Source organism: Oreochromis aureus, linkage group 16, assembly GCF_013358895.1.
Source record: "Oreochromis aureus strain Israel breed Guangdong linkage group 16, ZZ_aureus, whole genome shotgun sequence".
Lineage (NCBI taxonomy): Eukaryota > Metazoa > Chordata > Actinopteri > Cichliformes > Cichlidae > Oreochromis > Oreochromis aureus.
The window spans coordinates 10,446,045-10,468,842 of NC_052957.1; the positions used below are offsets into that span (position 1 = coordinate 10,446,045).

At 38.1% G+C, this 22,798-nt stretch overlaps 1 long non-coding RNA gene across 2 annotated transcripts in view; it reads left to right on the forward strand.

Annotated features, from left to right (window-relative positions):
- Positions 1–22,105, forward strand: part of LOC120433711 — a 40,185-nt gene extending 18,080 nt beyond the window's left edge. For both annotated transcript variants that reach the window (XR_005608712.1, XR_005608711.1), the window contains 2 exons: positions 11,935–12,008; positions 21,867–22,105. This is a non-coding gene — a long non-coding RNA (uncharacterized LOC120433711). The remainder of the gene's footprint in view (positions 1–11,934; positions 12,009–21,866) is intronic.
- Positions 22,106–22,798: the final 693 nt, after the last annotated feature.

Here is a 22,798-nt window from a genome sequence, read left to right on the forward strand (position 1 = left end):
CATAATGAAAAGTGATCTCTTCTTGCTGTCCCTGCTTAGCTTTGCTTTTAGCAGGAGCGTCACATCTTAAATTAAAAAAGTTCTTTTACTCTGTAAAGATTGTAGTTTAGCATTTTCAAATGGGTGGTTATGACCACTCTTATGTTTGGCAGGGCGTTTCCACTGTGCCATTTCAGGAGTTATAATAACAGGCTTGCTTACCAATTATTCAGTCATGTGTCCTTTTTCATGAAACAAATAATTGCACCTGTCCAAAGCAGTGTGCAATAATTGTCAATTATAGACTTTACCGAAGAAAGCCTTTGTGGATGAAGTTTCTGATCTTTATTTTCTAAAGTGAAAAAGGTTAAATAGTAAATTGAGTGAACAGTAAATGAAACGGAAAGTTTCAGGATTTATTAGACCGGTTCAGTGGCAAATTTTAATCCTTCAAGTCCACACTGAAAGCATTTTGAAAGAAAATAAAGAGAATCATTGTACCTTTCATTGTATGAGAACATATTCCACAGGATATTGCCATTTCAGGGTGATTTAATGCTTAATCTAGAAAAAAAAATAGTTTTAGCAAATTGTTGCTTATAAAATTAATGACTGTCTCATTTGTAACAATCATGTGGACATTACTTGCAACATTCATCAGCCACCCTGAAAATGACAGTGCTGCAGTTTTATATTAGCTTATCCACTGGGCTAATTCTGTTTGTCGTGCAATTAAGGAAGTCTGGCAAACTTAAATGTTACAAAAAGCTATGCTCCATACCTGAAATTAATTTCCACGACCACAGTGAACTTTGAATTTTAATAAGCTATTATCTCATAATCTGCATTATAGTTAAATGGTATAACTACTACACACGCACACTCACAAAAAGAAAAGCCTAATGAGGTTTGCATGACTTATTGTCGGGCTTGCAGTCAGCTTCATTTATAGCCATGCTAAACTGATTTGGAAAATATTATTAAACCTACTGAACCATCCTTTCTCTAATAATTAGAGAGCAACCTCAACATTTTTATTACTATATATATACATATACACACACATACACACATTGATGCTGTTTCATTCTGCAACCCAAACTAAACCTTTTGAGCCTCTCTCTCTCATCTCTTTGCTGCTGCATGCCCAGAATGTTAAACTGCTAAAGAATAGAGCCTATTTCTAAGGCTTCCTTCCTCTTCCCTTGTGTTTAAACTGGAAAATCACCATACATCCACCTTTGGCTGATGTTAAACTCTGCGTTGAGCAGCAAAGAGGATAAAGCCCAAACAGCTTTGACATCCAGAGACGATATTGATATATTTCAGACCTTTCTGCTTTTGAAATACTGCATGACACTTCACTGCATAAATATTGTTTGTTTTCGCATTTCTGTCCTTGACACTTTCTCCAAAACAGCCCACCAGACAAAGAGTTTCACTGGTAGTATTGGTGCTGCCGATTTTCACGCCATGGTTGTGCATTTAAGTCTCAACTCTCTGAGAACACCTTAATCTCTGCCACAAGCAGGGGCTGACGAAATAGGTCATATTGTATCCAAACATTAAAATAAAATGTTTTTAATTAACAAAATAATGAAAAATCGAGCATAACAATCAGTGTGTGTGTTTTCAGTCACTGAAACTATTCAGGAGGCTGTTTCAGGTCATTAATCTGACCCTGAAGGTTTTTCTTCTTATAGTTGTCAAACTTCAAAGGCTGGAATAGTGATAACGTGAATGTTAATATGCATGTTATTATAACACCAACATTTTATCTGCCATTTCAGGATTCAGTGGAGTAACAGTGTCTCCCTGTGTGTGTGCTACACTGTTCATTGTTTTTGCCAGTCAGCTGCGTATGTTTGTGCTGGCCCTCCCTTCACTTATAAAGAGACAATAGTGAAGTTGCATGTAGTCCAGAGCTTTCCCTAACAAAGCCAAAAACCAATGTGTGTATGATATTGTGCGCTTCCAAATTTATCATTTTAGCTCAGAGTGAGATTCCCTTCGACTGTTTTGCTGCTTTCATCTGGCCTCTGTTTCAGTGTGTGCACGTCTGCTCTGTACTCCTCAGTGTCATACACACACGAGTAAAATATTTCAAGTTGCCTACAGTGGACATGCCAAGTTGCCAACAGTGCAGCAAAACATCTTTTATACCACAACTGGGGTATTGTGCTATCCATTTTGGCTGAAAGCAGTTTTTCTTTTAGACAATTTCCTGCATGCACCTGCACTATTATTAGTTGTGTCTGAGCTGGGACCTCTTGTCAGCTCTCCATCAATCACTTTTCAAAATAATCACCTATAGACAGCTTCTTTAAAAGATGATAACAGCTAAATGGATTCTTTAGTCCATCACTGTCCAATGACTGACATATTACACATAGTTGTAGAATGAGGGTAGCTGCACATGAAATAATTCAATTCAATTTGACTGGATTTATACAGCTCCAAATCACAAGAACAGTCACCTCAACACACTTCATGATGTAAAGTGAAGAGAGAAAACCCAGCAACCGTGATTAGCAAGCTCTTGGCAACAGTGGGAAGGAAAAACTCCTTTTTAACAGGAATAAACCTCCAACTCAGGGAGGGGCAACCATCTGCTGTAACCGGTGTTTAAAATTTCCGCACAAAATGATAGCCACAGTCTAGAGCAGCGGTCCCCAACCTTTTTTGTGCCACGGACCGGTTTATACCTGACAATATTTTCACGGACCTGCCTTTTAAAGGTGTCGTGGATAAATACAACAAAATAAAACCAGTACCGGTACCAAAAAAATAGATTTATTTATAACACACGGGAAAAGACCCAGGGAAACAGAGTTAATGATAAAAACGATTAAAAACAATAACGCTAAAAACCCTGAGTTTCACACCCGAGCCTCAACTCTCGTGGACTGGTACGGGGCTGTGGCCCAGGGGTTGGGGACCGCTGGTCTAGAGCCATGCTATAGCTTTTTGAAGCTTGAGTTTTAATATGGTATTACTGTTATTACATTATGTGTGCAACAACAAACCTACCCAGATATATTAGATAAGTCTGCAGTTTTTTAATGTATCTCTGCTGCTCTGTCAAAACAGTTGAACTCCACTTTGTGATTGCAGGGGTGGTAAATTCTACATGCGTTAGTACCATGGTATCAGATTACACTCTTGACTTGATGATAGGCCTGTTGTATTCTCTTGCTTTAGTTGAACTAGACTTTGTGTGGTCATGGAGTGTTGATAATTGCGGATAAGGCACAGGTTGGCTGTGTAATTCAAGGGGATGAACATTAATTTACACTGAAAGACACTAGCTGTGATTTGTTCCTCTTATCTATATGGATCTCTGTCTGCATCGTGTGCACTATAACTGGCGCTGCTGCCATCATTATGCTGCTATGGAGACAGGAGGGCGGACAAGGTCTCATCCAAATCCATCAGCAAGTCTGAGTTATTCAGCCCTGCCCTGCTCTGGACAGGCTCAACCGTAGAGTTCATACCAAGGGAGGGGTGTGGGGGCTGTTAAATCATTCTGCATCAAATGGCAGCTTTAGAAAATCAATGCTTCTCTGTTTTTTTTTTTTTTCTGCAGACAGAAGTGCATGGGGTGAGCAGAGGAGGATGTAGAGTGATGGAGGAATACTGTCTGTCTATAAAGAGAGGATATCATCTTCATGTTAATGAAGATGAAAGGGTCATAGAGGCAGGGGCAGCAAGCAGGAACCAATTAGAGGTAACCAGACTTCATCAGCAGGGGCTACTATATAGAAATGGTATACAACATTATCGCAAAGGGTGGCCATCACATTGAGTAACACGCTTCATAAAGCAAACCTAGTGCACTTACATGAGTGGGGGTCATGCTGAGCTTAGCCTGAACTATGACCTTGAAACACAGGCTGTTGTGTGGCTAAAAAAACCCACCTGGCCTCATCTACTAACCAGCTAAATGCATGAAATGGAACTCAGGGAGAGGTTTCCTATTTTCTGACTTCCATTTGTCTATAAAATCCAACAGCAGAAAAAGGATCTGCGTAAGGCTGAGCTGAGGAGAGATTCAGAAATGTCTCAGTCCCATGTGCAAAATGAAAACTAAAACATCAAACCAAGTGATTAATTTTTCTTGTAATTGTTTGTTAAAGGAATTTTCAATAGTAAAGCGTGGGCCATGCCCCCCCTGATTAGAATATTAAGGTGGTACATGTGTGCCTTGAGATTTCATTAGTATTAGTACGTTCCTGAAGAAGCCATCTCTTTCAAATCATGTGGTGTTCATTTATCCCACCGGTTTTTGATCCAGAACTATTTTGTTGCTCTAGATTGTAGGAATTGTAATTAACAGAATACCTCATTAGTAGTGGAGAAATTCAGTGGTGAAGCTCAGGTGCTGAAAGATTAGCTACAGATTGAGAATGAACACCAACAACTGAATCGTCAGAAGAGTAAGAAACAGTTTGGGATAACAAAAATAAGTACTCGCAGAAAGCGCTCAAGTGAAAATAGGAGCTATTTCTGAGATTTAAAGCATGCGACCAGAAGACATCATACTTGTGTGTTGATTAGAGATGTGATTAAAAGTTTGTGTGAGCTAAAGAAGAAATTCCAAAGTGGTCTGCGACATTAATAAGTGTTGGGCTGCCTGCATAGCAACAACTTCACAAGGCTCGGCTCTTTCATCCTTGAGGTGTAACAGTGTTTTTAAAATTCCTGAATTTTCTATGTCATCTGAAATGCCTCCACCCCCTATTTTTATTAAACTGATACTAATATTGAGGTGATCCCTTGTAGTGCAATGTGCATCTTTCTCCACCAGAGGCCAGTCTGGAGGATAAGGAAGCAGAGTTCAGTGAGCTGTGAAAAGTACCAATTGTTGTTTAGATTTAAAAAAAAAAAAAAAAAGTAATAAGTAAAATGGAAAATTCTTCTTCACCTGTATCGTGATATTTTCAGTTAAATCCCATTGATAAGCGTCGGAATTAGACACATTGCTGGTGGCACAATCACCAGCAGCTCAGGGTTTATTTCCTTACCCACACTATGTGGGAGTTGGTCCCCAGAGTGCCATCCATTTATAAGTGCATTGGTAGAACTTTACAAGAAGTGATATAGTGTGAGTTAAAACAAGAAACCATGAAACATCTGTCAGCTGTCAGGAATAGCAGGGCCATGGGAGGGGACAGGCAGTTCCCAAAACAACTGAAATGGATGAGCGCATTTTGTTTTGTAATTGGAGAGAGGGGACTCGTGATTGTGTTCTTTCAAGTGTCACAGGACAGTGAACTTTTAGAAGAAAAGCATCCCGCTGTCACCTTACGTTTAGGCATCATTATCAGGTGCGCATGAAACAGTTCACCTTGTCGCTCACCTTGCCTGCCATATTATTTGTGCAATTTGCTCTGAAGTCAATCAGTCAATCAAGCTTTGTTTGTACCTTTCACAAAGACCTTTCACAGAGGTTAGTGTGGTTCAAAGTGCTTCACAGGCATAACAGGAAGAAAAAAGAGAAATCATATGCAACAATAAAAAAATTGGGAAAACAAAATGACAAAAGGAAACAAAATAGTAAATTTAAAAAAAAATCATATGAAATTACCTATAATGACAACTGTAATGTTATAGTGTATTATTTTCTGACATTTAGAAAAAATAACATTGACATTATTTAGCTAATAAGTCATGTGTCTGCTGAACTAGATAACATTTTTAAATAAATAAACACATAAATATATATAATTTATGCATGTGTCTGTTTATTTTGTAAAACTGGATTGATGGTAAATCAAATCAAAGCATGAAAATATTTTTAAAATTGTTCACTTCAAAAGCATGCACCCTGAGAAGGGAAGCTGCTGTATTTGTCTGATTTAAATACACAGAAATAATAAAACTGCAAAATAAATCAAAGCAAAGTTTAATATTTGCTTAAGACAGACCTAACGATTCAGCGATTTCATTTCTTATGCCGCAAAATGTGCCATCCATCCCACCGTTAACAGTGGAAGTTTCCAGAACAGTGCTGAACAGTGCAATTTTGTGCTAGGTTGATGTCTTCCAAAAAGAGGAGACAAGACAGATGAAGCCCAACTAAAGCCCAACAACCTTTCCAACATTACCTCTTCTCTCAGCCCCTTTGTGTTATTAGTATCACATCGCTCACCTTGTCTGCCATGGCTCAGAAGTAGATTTATATCCTTGGTTTGGCGCTCAGGCCTTCTCAGGTGAGTGAAGGTGGAGACTGTAGTCTTAGTAGTAAGGAAGAGAAATAATGGACCCGAAATGGTTTTCTGCATCAGATCATGAGTGATGGCACTTCCTCACTGGTGAGACAGGTCTCTGTAGTGGCTTTCATACTAACATGCTTTTCTTTTTTTTTCTCTCTTTCTTTGTAAGTTGAAACCTAAGAAAAGTTGAAGACTTAAACAACATAACTATCATTCTAAATTTATTTTGTGATCTACAGGGGTGCCTCTGTGCAGATCTGTTTAACTGCTTCTTTTAAAAGATGCCAGCTGATCGCTGAGAATTTGAAATGTACAGTGTTTCTGTGCATATTGTCATAAATACAGAAGTAAACAGACATCTTCTGTGCCTTCTGTCCCCCATGGGAGTCATGCACGCTTCATTTTAACAGACGAACCAGATGGATGAACAGTTTTTTTTTTTCTTTTTTCAGCAAGTACTGAATTTAAAAAATGGAAAATATCGCAGTGTCTGAAAAGTCAAACTAATGCTACAGTCAGTTTCTCAGTCTGATACTTATGGAGTTTTTTTTTTTTTTAAGGAAGTTGTCGTATTCATGTTTTAGTTGTAAAAGACTCTGTGATTAAACAGTACAACAAATGTGTACAACAAAAACTTTAGCTACAAAGGCGTTGATTTGTAAAAAACCAAAAAAAACCAAAACCCAAAGTCATTATCATTTTCATCAGGATCAGTTTGTTTCCACACTGATTCTTTATACAACTGCAAATGTGAATCCTCTGCAGTAGAGATTTAAGTGTATATTACAAAAGTATTCATGGTGTTCTTGTCCACTCACCTGCCTAACAGCCCATTCCTACACTTGACTGTACTTACCTCAACAAGATTAGTTTGTTTTGTCTCTAAAATTTCTAGTAAATTAGCAGCAATGTGTAAACTTCAGTGAAACTCTCAAGCGGCTTGAATAACAAAAATGAGTGGACTGCTGAGTGCTGTAAGCATATGGGCGACTGTTTTACAGCAAGCTTTTGGGCTCTGCAACACAGAAATTGCTGTGGGTGACCTATCTGAACTAAGTCTCAAAGGCCATTATTGGACAGTAAGAGAGATCGCTAACAAGCATGTGGTTACAGGAAAACGAAGGTCCCCCCTGGTGTGAGGTGCAGACAAAGTGTCAGTTCGGGTCACAATCTCTCTTTTTATAAATATATCTGGACACAAACTTGCAACTTTCATGTAGCAGAATTTTAAAATAAGAAAAACCCCCCAACACATTCTCAAGTAGTGATATTGAACAAGCCTTTAATATGGAGTTGGACATTGGCTGTTTCCAGCTATAAATCATACACTGATGAGCCAAAACATAATGACCTCACCTGCTTAATATTTGATGGCAAAACAACTCCAAATTACTGAGGAATGGGCTCTACAACACCTCTTAAGGTGCCCTGATTGATTTGGCATCAAGATGTTTGCAGCAGTTCCTTTAAATTCAGTAGTGCATAAAACCTTACAACATGTCTCCCTGGATGACGATAAGGAGGACTCACCAGTGCTGACTGGAAGCATCCCACAAGCCCTGCCATTTTTGGAGATGCACTGACCCAGTCTTCAGTCGAGAACAAATAGCTGTTGTCAAAGTTGCACAGGTCTGTTAGTTACACATTTTTCCCCCTGGTTTCAGCATAACTTTGAAAACTCCAAATCTAAAATATCCCCAAACTTTGAATGCTCGATTGTTACAAAACAATTAGTGTCATTGAAGACCTGACAGCAGGGATGGACTGGCCATCTGGAGTAATAAGATTTCCTCTCTATTGTTTAAAGCAATCCCCTCTCATCTAATAACACTCACTGTTTTAATCATCATTTTCAATAGTGGAGTATTTAAATCAGATATGTGAGGTGAATAAATGAGAAATATGATTAAAATGTCCAATTCAGCAGTAGTCATGGTACTAACCCTCAGTTTCTTTGTTGGGAATAGCACTACTTAGTGAAGTGACAACGTTTATGAGTAGTCTTCAAATGCACATTTATATAAGACAATTGAATAAAAAGCTATAGCTTAACCACATACATTGTATTTGACTAGACGTCCTGAAATAACTCTAATGCTTGGTGTTTAGGCAAACGTTAATGGATTGTTAAAAAAAAATCCTATCCTTTCTGTTTCTGCTCTTTTCTCTTTAATGATAGCTTGGCTTTGCACAGGGAGCCTCTAATTGCATTGAACAGTAATGACGGTAGCTACTTACGAAACCCTCCACTAAAGTTCAAGTAGCCTGAGACTTTTTCTAGTCCCAACAACCCTGACAGAGCGAGACATCTTTTCTCTCGGCTACAGCTGTGTTTTGATCTTGCAAAAAGCGAAATGCGTCAAAGAATCAGCCGGGGTGATTGTACAAATTAAATAAATCAAACAATCAATCAATCAAATAATTTACCATCAGAAATTCAAGACTTGTTAGCTTAAAAAACCCAAACCAAACAAAACCCAGAATGTTTCTTTCTATAATTTAAAGTACATGAGGTGGACCAGTAGGAGAGTTACTTTGGGGTGTTATATGCTGTCATTTTCTGCAAAGCAAATTTACCTACGGGTGTAAAATAAAGTAACCTTGAACCTTGTTATATTACACATGTTTACAGAGCTGCTGACATAGATTAGCATACATGTGAACAGTGCATTTATCTACATTTTGATGCAAATTTGACAGCAGATATCACACATAGAATAACAAAAGCTCAACTGAGCTGCAGTTCCAGCTTTGGCGCTCCAAAAAGAAGCAAGCAACAGAATTTGCTAAAATAATCTCTCTGCAGTCATTGTTAGGAGAACATTATTACAGCCAAATTCACCCCAAACCTTAACCTCTGTCACTTTGACATGTGTTTACACAACTCAAATGTGAGGAAGTAAAGTGGGCCAGGAACCCGCCTGTCAACATGCACCTCCCGTGATTAAAGCCTTATTTACAGTCATCTCCCACAGCTCTTGATTGATGGTAGCCATCTCATTAACAACAAAGCAGTCCAAGGCCTCCTAACATGTCCAATAGACACGTTTTCCCTCACTCAGGCAGTTGCACTGCAATTAGAAGTCCCCTAGAAGCCAACTGTACTCCAGAAAAAGAGAAATGGATCATACTATAGCTAGCTCTTTTGCAGCTTTGATATTGTTTCAGAGGGCAGCGGAGAAAATGTAAAGAAGCAAGTGGGGAATGGGGCATAGAATTGAGGTTGGAAATAAGGTGGTGGTATCATGTGAATGATTTATTAATGTAGGTGGACACTTAATAATTACTTAACACACACACACATAGATCACCTTTACAGTATTTCTGTCAGGCAAAGGCGCAAGAATGGAAATGATATGTGATTGATGCCAGGAAGCATAGGCACAGCCCAGGGGGAAAGCAGTGCAAGGTCTTACTTATAAAAACATCAATCAAGGAGCATGGTCTGTGAAGCCATGGGCTGTGAAACACCAGAGGTCCCCCACCCCCACTCTTCACACTGTGAACAAGACTTGCCTCAAAGGGAAGTAGGATTCCTTTGCTCCGTTAATGAAGACATTGACGCCATGCGTGGCTGCTACATAGAAAAGAAACATATCACAGTGAGGATGACAGCAGTGTTGCACGTTGCACAAACCACAACTCAGTGTTGACGGTTTACCGCCCCTCCAAAGAAACACACACCAAGCCATGAAATGGGCCGTATTACAGCCACAGTGCTATTTCTAAAAGTGAAGATTAATGCTAGTATATGACAAAACATGTGCAAGCTGAAATAAAGTAATAATGAAGTGTCCATTGGTGTCCTCACTTCTTCTCCTCGGCTGCACCAAAACACACTTTATCACAAACGTAGGAGGGGTGACAGTTCATTATGTTGTTTTCAAATAGGACCAGATTACAGTAAACCAACCTGCTATGGAAACCTGAACCCCACTGCAGGGATAAGATTAAATTTTATTCAGGTAGCATGCATGCATAGTTAATTTACAAAAGGCACGTCCACAAGGTAATTACTTTAAAAAGCTTTTAATGTTCAACTCTTAGATATGTTGAATTGAAAAGGCATCATTATGGCTCTGTCAATTCTTTTAGCTGTAAATACTAAAAAAAATCCTCATTGTTGTGTAGAAGTGGGGTTTTTTAACACTAGAGAATAGGGATGTTATAAAATCAATCAATAGATCGTCTCGAGTCAGATATGATGCGAAGATATGAAGTTGTTGAAGAAACAAACAGCCTTTGTTGCATCACTGTTACCAACTTATGAAGGCCTTAAACCTTACTGGCAAATCTATTTTGCACAAGTATTTCAGAATACTTTACTGTACTTCATAATCCAGTCAGGTATCTTTTCCCACTGTATAGACACCTCAGGTTTTAAGAGACCTTAACAAACTATACATAAAATATTAATTTGTTTTTGAAGATATTGGATTTTGTGCTGTCTTTCACTGCAGCCTAGCTAAAAGAACTGAGGGGAGCTCATTTCATTAGGTTTCTTCCACGATATGGAAAAGGTCATGTCTGGACAAAAACGAGCACCCGGAGAGCACAACCCCCCCTAAAACTTTGATGTTTTATTCTGATGTCAGCATTGCAATATGTTAATCTTTTTGTGTAAAAATACAATTTTAAAGAGAGAGGAAAAAAAGACAGTGATGAAAACATATTAATGTCACTGTTGTAACCATAACTCTTTATCTTCTGTTTCTCTCTTTTCCCCTTTGTCTTCCCTACTTCCCATTTTTCACATATGGATAATTTTCATTATGCTGGCTTGACTTGTCGCTGCCTTCATTTGTGTCTCTTCGTCACACTTGAGAACCTACCAGCCAAGTTATGAGAAATATATGCAACCTTAAGAGCAAGCACTATGAAAATAAACAGTCTCACATGCATGGCTGTGGCATATATAGTTCACATCACTTGATAAAACACCTCTGTAGGATACACCTGTGCTTTCTCAAGCTATGCTAGTCCAGGAGCCTTCTCTCTCTTTGACTTCATCAAGGTGGATTTTCTGCAACAGTCACACTCTGGAAAACAGAGATTAAAGGCTGCAGGGACCCGGTCTGCAACCGCTCGCTGTCAACAGCTCCCTTCAGAGCGGCACGGTGGTAATAATTCAGTAATACAACTGAGTTAGTCTGCTTTCAGTTTGAGATTGAATAGGCTCAAGGTGGCAAGTACATACAATCTGTTTGTGATAATATGGTGATTAAATGTGATAAATGAGACATCTGTCTATACACAGAACATTCATAGTATCACATCCACATTCACATGAATGTGAGATTCACATTGTGCACAAATGTTTTGAGGGACAGCGATTAAACTACAAAATGACACAGGTGCTTGGTAACCTTGCTTTTTTAAATGGACCAGAATAAAACTAGTTGACAACCAGTTCAGCTGAGTGACTTTTTGCAAAGAGATTTGTTGCAAATGAGTTGCACTTATCAACAAAGATTGATCAGAAGGTGTTCAAAGTCTGTCTGTGTTGTTATCTGCAAAGCTTTGCCAGTGAATCTGAGTCAGACTGCAACTGTTTGGAGACAAGTTGTCTCCCACCAGGTGACTTCCACAATCATCTTGTGACTGGAACATTGAGGATGTTGCAGTGTCTGACTGACCAGTTAGACCCTCCAACTACTTACAATTTGTCGCCAAATGTGAAAAAAAACCAAAACTATGCTATACGCAGCCAACCACTAATTTGTTTTCTTTTTTCTTCTAGTTGCAAGGAGGTTGATGTCCTATTCTAGTGCAACTGACCAGTAAGAAGAAGGACGCGCTTTCATGTAGTTATGTGTGAGTATGACGTCTGTGTAATGGAAATAGAAGTAACAAGAGAAAGTCTCATTTATATAACAAAGATCTCCTCTGTGTCAGTTCACTTATCCCTCTTCGTTATCACTTCCTGTGGTATTTTTATTTGAACTTTTCTTGTGTGTCTTACCTGCCATCTTCTAATTGTTCCTGCCCCTTATTATTTCTACCAGTTCCCAATTGCTCTGGTGTAATTAGCTTTTTGTTTCTCTAGTTGTCCTTTGTCATTTTGCCTGTTCACCATTTCGCCCTCTCCTCCTACTTGCGTCTGCCTTGCTCGCTGAGTTTTGTCCCAGATTCCTAATAGTAAGACCAAATCCAGACATCAGCGACCAAATTAGCTTGAAAGGAAATATAGGGGAAACCTAACAAAGTGACACACTGCTGTAATCCCATTACATTTGTCTGTAATACACAGAAGTATCACATTCATCTCATTCATTCACTGATAAAATATTTATGTTATTTCTTAAGTCTGTACTGGAAAATGACAGAGTGGGCTACAACTGTGCAGTTGTGTGTGGAGATGTGTACGTTTCTTAGAATTTATGGTGTAAAGGACAAAAATGTGTGAGAAGCATAAAGATTGTTGCCAGGCCAGACACAATTATCCACCACATTGCTCTTCAAGCTCCTGCAAAGGCAACATACTCACACAACGCTTTTAGCAAAATGTCTCCAGAGTGACTAAATAGTAGCATCATTTAGTTAACTTTCACTTAAGGGAGAGATGTTCCTTTTTCATGGATTGCTCACAATTTCTGCAATTTGAAGAAAATGTTGTGCTATAAAAGTTTAGGTTCAGTCGCTTTGTATAATTTAGACAAAAGCTGCCTAGAACATCAGTTTTCCATATCTGTCTCGTGTTTTTATGTACAGGGTGCTTTTTTGTGCTAGCTTGCTTCTCCACTTCCTTCACTTGCATCTCTTAATCATGCTTTAGCGCCTACCAGTGTAGATGTGAGAAAGAGGTACAAGCAAGGGCTGAAGCTGCCAATTATCCCGATATATGACCCCGCATGCAAGCACAGTGCGAATAAACTGTGTTACATGTGGATGTGCAGCATACGCAGTTCATGCCACTCGATAAAAGATTTCAGCTTAGGATATACCTATGTTCCCTAACTCTTAGGTCCTCCAGAAGCACTCTCCTTATCTCCTCCAAGGTGGATTTAAGAGATTGGAAGAGCTTCCATGAGAGTGTGTGTGGGTGGGGGCATGGTTTCCACGTTATGGAAGAAAAGGTAGCAACAGGAAGCAAAATATAACATGCTTCCTGTTTTATTTTGATTTTACAGCTTCAATCCTCCAGAAATAGTTAGAATGTAACATGCAGGCATTTTAAAATGTGAAATTTAAATTTAAAGGTGTTATTCTGGTTTTATTTCCACCAAACATCACCTACAGTAAGTTGTCTCTTGTACGCAGATGTTGAACAGTGTGGAGATGTGAGTCAGGAAAGTATTAAATTTTGAAATGAAAACTGTGCAGCTATACCCCGTATCATGGTTTGTCATTTAAAAGCAGAACTAATATGAGTGGTGCCTGAAGTCATGGAACCTTAGTGTTGTACCTCGGTAGAATTATTTACGGGCCAGTCATTATTTTTACCTTCAGAAAGGTCATTTGTCAAGCCTCTTTTAATTGGGTTATTTTTCATGGAACAAACACAACTGTCTGGAGAGTATTTCATTTAAAATGTTGATAAGCAGCCGATTGTTCCTGTGCCTGTCATCTGCATGATGATGTTGTAACGCCAGGGCAGTGGTGAACTGAGGGGCTGGAAGTGTGCTGCGTTGCAACATAAAAATTAGCATATTTTTTTATTACTACAGCAGAGAAAAGAAAATTCGTGTTAGAGCCGCATTACCGAGCGCTATTTCTTTATAAATATGGCCACTTAACACAGAGCATAAATTAACCAGTGTTTTTCCATCTGCGAGAGCATTTGTGGAATTAATGGTTTGTTTTTTCCTTTTTCTGTTCTGACCATTTCATTATTTCCTTGAAGGAAATGTGAAAGCACTTAGGTTTTCCCCTGCTACCTATTTGCATTGCATTATGGTGCAGGTGCAGTGGCTAGGGAAGGGTCTGGAACCATGCTAATGAACAACCTTGTTTTAATTAACTTCAAGTTAAAATGGCGTGAAATTGAAAATGATTATTGCCAAAGTAAACATCCCTAATTAGGATATAAGGGGTGTAAGTAAATTATTTGATAACTATTGTTTATTTGGAGCTTTGCGTCACCTGGTTTGGGTTAGGAATTAATCTCCAAAGCACAAACCGAATGCATGACGGCAGACAATCTAATTCTCTGTAAGTGGAAGAAATTATCATTAGGGCAGTTCAATAATTTATAGCTCTTTTACCGTTTAGCTCACTAATACATATTTTACTTCTTGTAATTGTTACAGGTTGGGGCAGACCCAGCAAACAGGATTGCCTAAGTGGCCTATTTGCTGTTGGCACAAGTAAATGAGATAAAATAATCAATAAAAGTCAATTAAATAGAATTCTTCATGAATTTTTTATTGTCACCCTGTCAGTGCTTCTACATAACCGTGACAGATCACAGGAAAAGGCTTCTGTAAATTCAAGTTAACAACTAAATAATACTTAAAATACTGAGATTTTTTTTTTAAAACAAAACAAAACAAAGTTGGTTGTGATTTAGATCAAAAAAGTCTCAATGCCTGCACTAAACACCGTCCCGTACGTGTCATATTTCAGTCAGTGCAGTGCTGCAGAACAGATTGAAAGGCTGGCACTGACGGGAGGGAATGTGCCACTGGGTGATGAATGAGCCTGTCAGATTAGAGACAATTTGATCATGTCTATTGACTCCAAGTTTAATTTCACTGATCGCATCATGACCAGCGATGCATGTACAGACATATGCTCACTCATTACAGCTCGGACTGGTTCCCCTCCTTGCTTACTTAAGATTTCTCTCTGACCTGTAGTCTGCTCGGATGAAAGCAAGTGTAAATTTTAACACCTGTATCTGCATTTAAGATTTGTCCATTTGGGAATTTTTTTCAGTAGCTAAGTCCTTGTGATTTTTAATACTGCTTCCACTGGCCAATGACTTTAATCCTGTGCACATAACCCCCCCAAACAGATCAAGCACATCCTGTGCTGTTAGATGTTTGAAACTATGACTCATTCTCTGCTTAATCCAGAAAAGAAATATGTGAAGTAATTTCATTAAAAGCAGATAGAGTTTGCATTGGCTTTTAGCAAAATAATTGTAAAAATAATTGTCCCTGTCAATTAAATTAATAGAACCTCAGTTTGAAATCCCTCTGTAGACCTTGATTCAATACAACAAGGCTTTCAACTGTCTAACATTTTTTAATTAATTCAGATTGTAGAAAATCACACGGAACAAAAAAAGGGAAATATATTGGCACCTAAACCAAAGTATTATATCCAAATCCATTTCTAAGTGACTTTGGCAGCATTAAACTTTCAGGGAGTGGTTATAATGCGCTGAATTACCCCAAACAGATAACACATGGAGCACCAACAAACCAAACCCTTAACCAACCTGATCTCATATATACAATACATGAAAAAACGACTACAGCCTTCAAAGGGCAACTTATGTGGTGGCATGTAATATTGGGAAATTACAATCTAATCGACAAAGATTTGGACAATGAACTGTTGTCATTTTGCATTAATGTAAAATTAGCATTTTACTAGGTTTAGTCATCTTTATATATTTTATTTATTTTAATTGGAGTCCACGATTGTGTCAAAGATTGAGTTCTGTCAGTAATATAATAGCAGCAGTGTTGTGTGTGAATGAATATTGATGCAATGAACCTGGATTTACCCAGATTTGACTGACTGAGCAGTAATTAAATCCTACACCTGAGCCAACAACAATTTTCCCAAATTCATGTTATTAAGTGTAATTAAAGATAAGCGAATCAATAAAAAGTATTAAAACTGCACCAGCTTTTTTCCACCGTTTCACCAAACTCAAGTGGTGCTGGCAGGCTAGCCTGTGGCCATCCTTCCTACTTGTTCATGTTAATGGTGCAGGTGGCCTTTTATCCACTTTGGATCACCTTTGTGTTCAGAAATTCTCTTTATTTTTGAGCCTTTGAATCTTCTGTAATAAACGGTAGTTTAAAAAACTTCACTGCTGTGTTGTACATTTCCAACGAGAGTTAGCTCCCTAACAATGAACAACCTGAATGTGCTTTCAGAGATTAGGGTGGCTTCGCTTTTGCTATATTTGGTTGTTTTCCTGTTTTTACTGAGATTACCTCAGCAGTGCACTTTGTCTTTTAAATGCATGTTTAGGATCAGGTATTGGAGGGATTCTTATCTGTTTGTTCATGCTGAAATTACTTTTACAGATCAATACTAATTCACCCACAGTGATTTGAATCTTTGTTCACTTTAATATGAACTGATTACCTCTGTGATTTGGGGGTTTCTAATATTAACACAAAGAGCAATTTAAAGTGACAAAACAGTGACACTTTGTATATTGATTAATGTAAAGATAACCCATAAATTCATCAATAATAAATGACCTGTTGCTGTCTAATTATTTGGATTGTCCAGAACAGGAGTTGTCAAAATTCCAATCACTTTACGTAAGTCTGAGGATTGTTTTCTTGTTGTGCTGAAGTTACCAAAGCCTGCCGTTGGACCACAGGACACACTTTGAGAACCTCAGGTCTAGAAATTGAAAATGAAATAAAATCACAAAATATTAGAAGCAACACCTAGGCATGAGGTAAAGTGCTGAGAAAGGTTTTTATCTCTGATAGCTTATCACTCTGTGATCAACCAGTTGTTAAAAGCACTAAAGCTTTCTTTTCTTTAAAGTACCCTGATTTAAGCTGATAATGACGGTGGATGATTACAGGTGTATCAGAGCAAACTTCAGACACGAGGCTTTGAATCCTAAGAATTGACTGAACTGGTAGCTTTAACATTTGTAGTTTTCTGAGATATATAAGTTTATATTAAGCTTAAAAGATTTTTTTTCATTGTTTTGATGTGCTCACAGCTATTTCGACATTGTGTGTCTGTCTAACCCGTTTCTTTGTCTAAGCGTGTATTTTTATTAATTTTACTCAATGTTTGGAATCTTTGCATTGCTTTGCTATGTGTCATTGAAGATGATTTTCAAACTATTATAATGCCCGTCTTGAAAAACACTAATAACTGTGTTTGTGTTGAAATGTTTTTTCAAGGTCTAGAATAAGTGGAATTGCATGACAGAAAGAAGGCCAAACATGTTTTGTTTTTTTTCTCCTATCAGCTCAAATATTTGAGTGCACTGTTGCTGCATCGAGGCTGCATTAAAATGCACAAAATAGGCTTTTACCACAGGAAAAACTGACAAGCTTCAAAATAGAGAACACTTAAAATACAACACAAGTGAAAATTATCTATGCAAGTCTGAATTAGACTCATATTTGTATAAACATTTTTTGCCAGAAATTTGCTGCATACTGTTTGTGCTCTTTGCTCAGTTGTTGACCTGACAGCTTGCCTGAATTATGGTATTACAAATGCTTTCTGCAGTGCAGATGCGTTTTGTCAACACAAGATGCACATCCTTTTTGGCTCATTGCAAATTAGTGACTTCCCCTTCTAAGAGCAGGTTGCAGTTGACTGTTTGTACACTCTCTGGTCCTCAAAAAGTAAGCACATTACAATCCCCAGCTGCCAGGGGAATGCAGCAATCACAGCCAAGGCGATGGAAACATGCCACTGGGAGCATCCCAAAGAAAAATATATAGTGTGCTCTCAAATTCGGAATAGCTGTGTGTGTGATTTGTGAAAATACAGCTCAGGGACAGTCACATTTTATTAACATCATGCAAAGCAGTTAAGTCATTTTAGAGCTGCTGTCCGCAGTGCTGTATGATGAAATAGTCTTTTTCATCTGTTAATTTGGCTTTTTCCACAGTTGCAAACAAATGCAAACAGCAGAAACTGCATGAGATGGCTATAAAGACTTCTTTGGGTAAAAGAAAAACCAACCCTAAACACACCACGTTCTTTTTAAGGCTATACCAACCATCCCTGTAACCCACTTTCATAAAACCCTTTGAATAGTCAAACCCAACATCAAGATTGGGGTTATCTCTCTTTTAGATACTTTGCTTGGATAACGTAGACATGTGTGCTCTTGAGTATCCAAACTTTTAAAAAAAGGAAAACTGAATTATTGGCTTTAATACGTCAAAAATGCTGCATTTAAGATAAAACGAGATAACTGGAAGAGACCATATAAGCATGTATATTTATTTCTCCTCACAGAGGCTAAGAGGAGCTACATTTTACATTCACAAAGTCTCACCACGTTACCCTGAGCAGCAGTGATGGAAGACTGTGTAAATGCTGTCATTGCAGTAATTGCTAATCAGCAGTCCTGTCATTAATGACACAAATTTGGCAAAACAATGTGTCATTCACTTAAAACATAATGAATTTTCTTCCTGACGTTCAAAGTCTCATTTGAAATGTAGTCAGGGCAAACACTTGTGCCGCAAACATTTCTTACATCATCAGTTATCATGGAAATTCGTTGTGATATGAAAATTGCTCTGTGCCCATTATTAATTGTCTTATAATTATGAATGCACTAAGTTATCTGTGCCCTGTAGAAATCCTGTCTGCAGTAGCAGAGTACTCGCTGAGCAGTAGTGAAACTTGAAAATGTGACATAAATGGCTGCAAATCAACATGTTTCAAAAGGAGCAACTTTTACCTTTCAGACGAATGGTCTCAGTTCATGGTTTGCATCACATGTTTTCAAGTTCACCACCTCTTGTCGAGCACTGGGCAAGGAATTGCAAGGAGATTTTTAGGTGCTGCACTGCAGTGCATACATTTTTCTGACCATTCGTCTGACAGCAACCTCCAGAAACAACTCGCCAACTAAATGGGGAATACACATTGTCCTCTAGAGACCTGTGGATGCCAGTGGGTCACTAACCAGTCTCTATCTTCTGTGTGAGTGTCTGTAATGGTTTTCCCTTGGACTTTTGCTCTAAATGTATTTTTTTCCAAATACATTTGGACTAACAGACCAATACCTGTATAAATGCAGCTATAAATAGGATGGATCTGAAGCCAATTAGACTTTCTGAATCTTGCATTTTGTAATATTGACTGCAGCCTCATATAACATGCAGAAAAATAAATAAGACCAACACATGAATCTATGAATGCACAGTTACCAAAAAGAGCGCGTGACTGGGACAGGATCTGATGGTAGATAACATCTAACCCTACTTTTGTGCACCATACAGGTCAGTCATCTCTCATTTATCTTCTTGTAGCATCTTGTTGTTGTGTAGAAACATATTTTTGCTAGTTATATGTCACATTTTCTTTGGCACTAAGCTGTGTTGGTCTTGGTAGATTGCTATCGTCATTATTTAAGAAAACCGGCTGCATCTTATTGTATAATTTAGCATTTGTTAGTAGATCACTTGTAAAGCTTTACACCCCTAGTGGTGTATTTTTGTGATTGGCCTGCATATTAAAACTAGCTATGAATATGTTAATCACATGGTGTTTTGATGATGGTGACCATTTGTTTGGGTTGAGATATGTTGACTGGATATAATTCAGGTTCATTTTCATCAAGCCATCCCCTGCCCCTCTCGTGCACAGTGGATGGGGGCATTGTCATCATAGAAGAGAACAGTCCTGTCAAGATAGAAAGGTTTTACGATGGGATAAAGGTGATCACTCAGAGCGACTTTGTATTGATTTCCAGTGACCCTTCCTTAAAGGGGGCTAGGGGGCCTAAACCATGCCAGTAAAAATGACCTCCACAGTGTAGCAGAGCCAAAGGATCCACCTCACTAGTGTCAAAGGTTCGGGGTTTTCCTTTAATTTGTCACATTACTCTAAGTCTTGACTGATGGGTTTACATTTAAGATGTGCAGGACTTCACGAGGTTAACCTCAGAAGTTAGTTCATTTTTGCACCGCAATCCTGTTTGATAATCAGCTAATGTTTTCAGGGCTCAGCTCCACAAAGGCCAGATCTCTGTGGAAAATGTTCCAATTTAAACTAAAGAACAGAGCACTGGCAAGAGCAGAGAGGAAAGCTATTCCAGCGTGCTTTAAATTGTGACAGAGGAAGACTCTTAATGTTGAGTTTCTTCACAGTGTCACAGAAAGCACTCTTGAAATTTAGGAACTGGTCATCAAAAGCATGAGCTTCAAATTAAATGGTACACTTACTTTCAAGTATTTGATGTCCCTTCATTTTATGGACGTCTGCAAGAGTAAGATTGGAATTTTAAACATTTGATGCATAACAGGGCATTCTTACTTAGGAAAGCATATATACATAGGCTGGATGTCAAACTCAGCAGATAACCTTTAAAATCCAGACTGTTGTCAGTCATTAAAACACAAGTGACAAACACAAATTGCATGGTGTTGCTATGATTCATCCTTTCTTGTGCTTTATGTCTGTTGCATCATATATGGCAGGATTGCAGCTGACAACAGGGATAATAATACAGGGACATCCTAACTCCATTATTTACAACTGTAAACCGGCAGAAGTGCCAAGTTCATACCGATGGAATCAGTGGTACATGGTGTAATTTCTCCACAACATGCATTTTATTAAAGAAGTAGGATAAAATATAATTTACTAGATGGGTTTTTTTCTTAAGTTGTTCCTTCTTTAGTTATCAGGCACTCCCCTTTTACTCCAAGAATAAGATGACAATTTGATGGTAATAAGACAATGTTTGTATATATTTTGGGGGCAGACGAAGAATGCTTAAACTATCCTTCTTTAAATTGCATGCCAGTAAGTAAGCTTGGAGAGGATGAAGAGCTTTGTTGTCAAAACACGGACATGCAAGTAGACTCAAATGCATATTTTATGTAAAATATGGCCATCTTTTGAGTACAAGTGTTTGGGTTTGAGAGGATTTCTTTCCTGAAAATCACAGAAATGAACTTGATCTGATCAAACTGAATTTTATGGAAGATTTGCTGCTACATGTCAAAGAGCTTTGCCTTTCATGGGTTTCTTTAAGTCAAATAAAAGACAAATTCGGTGGTTGAGTGTCACTTTAAACTGTTTCTAATTAAGCATCAAACCATCCAATCACAGTAGTCACAGACAGATGCTGCACAGTATTTTTATATATCACTGTGCAGCATCGTGCTACCAAAAAGTCCATGTGATGAATGAATGAAGCACTTTTAGCACTCATCGGGCGGCTTTGTCTGTAGTGCAAAATACAACCTTAGGCACTCTTGTGTGTCTAAATATTACAACAGTGACTGAAGTGTCTGTGCCGAGTGTAATTTAGTGGAGCTGTAATAACAGCCTGTTGTGTGACATTTCAAAATGAAAAAAAAAGGGGGACGGAAAGAATTACAACACTGAAAATCGATTACAAGATCAATTTATTTTCAAGATTAATGAGATTATTTCAGTTATGACTCAAAATGTTTAATTTACTGAATGCCAGCTTGCACGTTTAAGTTGTGCACATTAACACTGTGAACTGTTATTGGTCTTCACAGCTGCTACAGTTCTCTTCCATCACCACATACACAACTTAGTTACTCTGATGACGTCCAAACGGAGTTATGTGGTTAAGATTTATTTAAAGAACTTTCAAGTAATTCTTGAATGTTCACTAAGGTGAATGCAAACTGCATATGCAAGCAAGAATTAAACATTTTTGATTGTATGACAGCTGCTTTCTCTCTTTACTGTTTTTGTTCACTGTCATTATTCACTAGTATATTCAGAGAAATATTACACACAGCTGCACTCATGCTCGATCTTTCAATCTGCCTCCATTTACAGGATGAAACAAAAACAACGGTGTCTAAAGAGGAGGCTAGAAAAGACACATATTTGCAGAAACTGTAACAGACCAGCAAAGGAATCAACCGGAGGATGAGCAGCACCTAATCTATCAGACCGAGATGAGATTCACTACTTTTGCTGACAAAAAAATCCATAACATCCAGCATCCATATGATTGAAATTAGACTGTAAGTGATATCATCTAGCAAGGATGGAAGTAACCTAATGAATGATTCAATAAGAAACTCCTGTATGTCTGTCTTTTTTATGCTAAGCATTGAAAACTGATCTGTGATCAATATTGTTCTTTTAATTGTCTGGAATTTTGCTAAAACTATTTATTCCTTAAACCTTGCAGTGCCATGTCAGGCAGAGGATGCTTATCAAGAAAGGTAACCTGAGTTTACATACAGATGTGTTGCATCACTGTTTGTGAATGAGAACTATTGTATTTATGGCACCATGTTTAACCAGAGGAAGCAGATTCCGAACCCCTTAAAACTCATTGTTGACTACCTGTTTCTACAACCTAACAATATCAGCAATAGGTCTGTTACCTCTAGATAAAAGATCTGAGTTACTACATATTTAAAAGGAAATGGAAAAATGTCATCCAGTCAGAATACAGTCAGTGCAGCGATCTAGACAAAACTGGACAGCACACAGCAAAAGCTTTCCATTTGAAAAATCACAATATAATATTGAGTATGGCAATTCTCATTTGACATGAAGGAAAAAAGCAATAACTTGGCCTCCACCACTACCACCACCTACTAAAGTCTGAGTATCGGATCCATCATTTCAGATCTCCCGTCGTAAAATGGCATCGTTAAAATAGTGGCTATCACACAGAAAGCGTCGTGCAGCTTATCCTCCTTTGATTTTTCATTCATAATAACATTTTGACACCCCCACACTGCAAACCGATT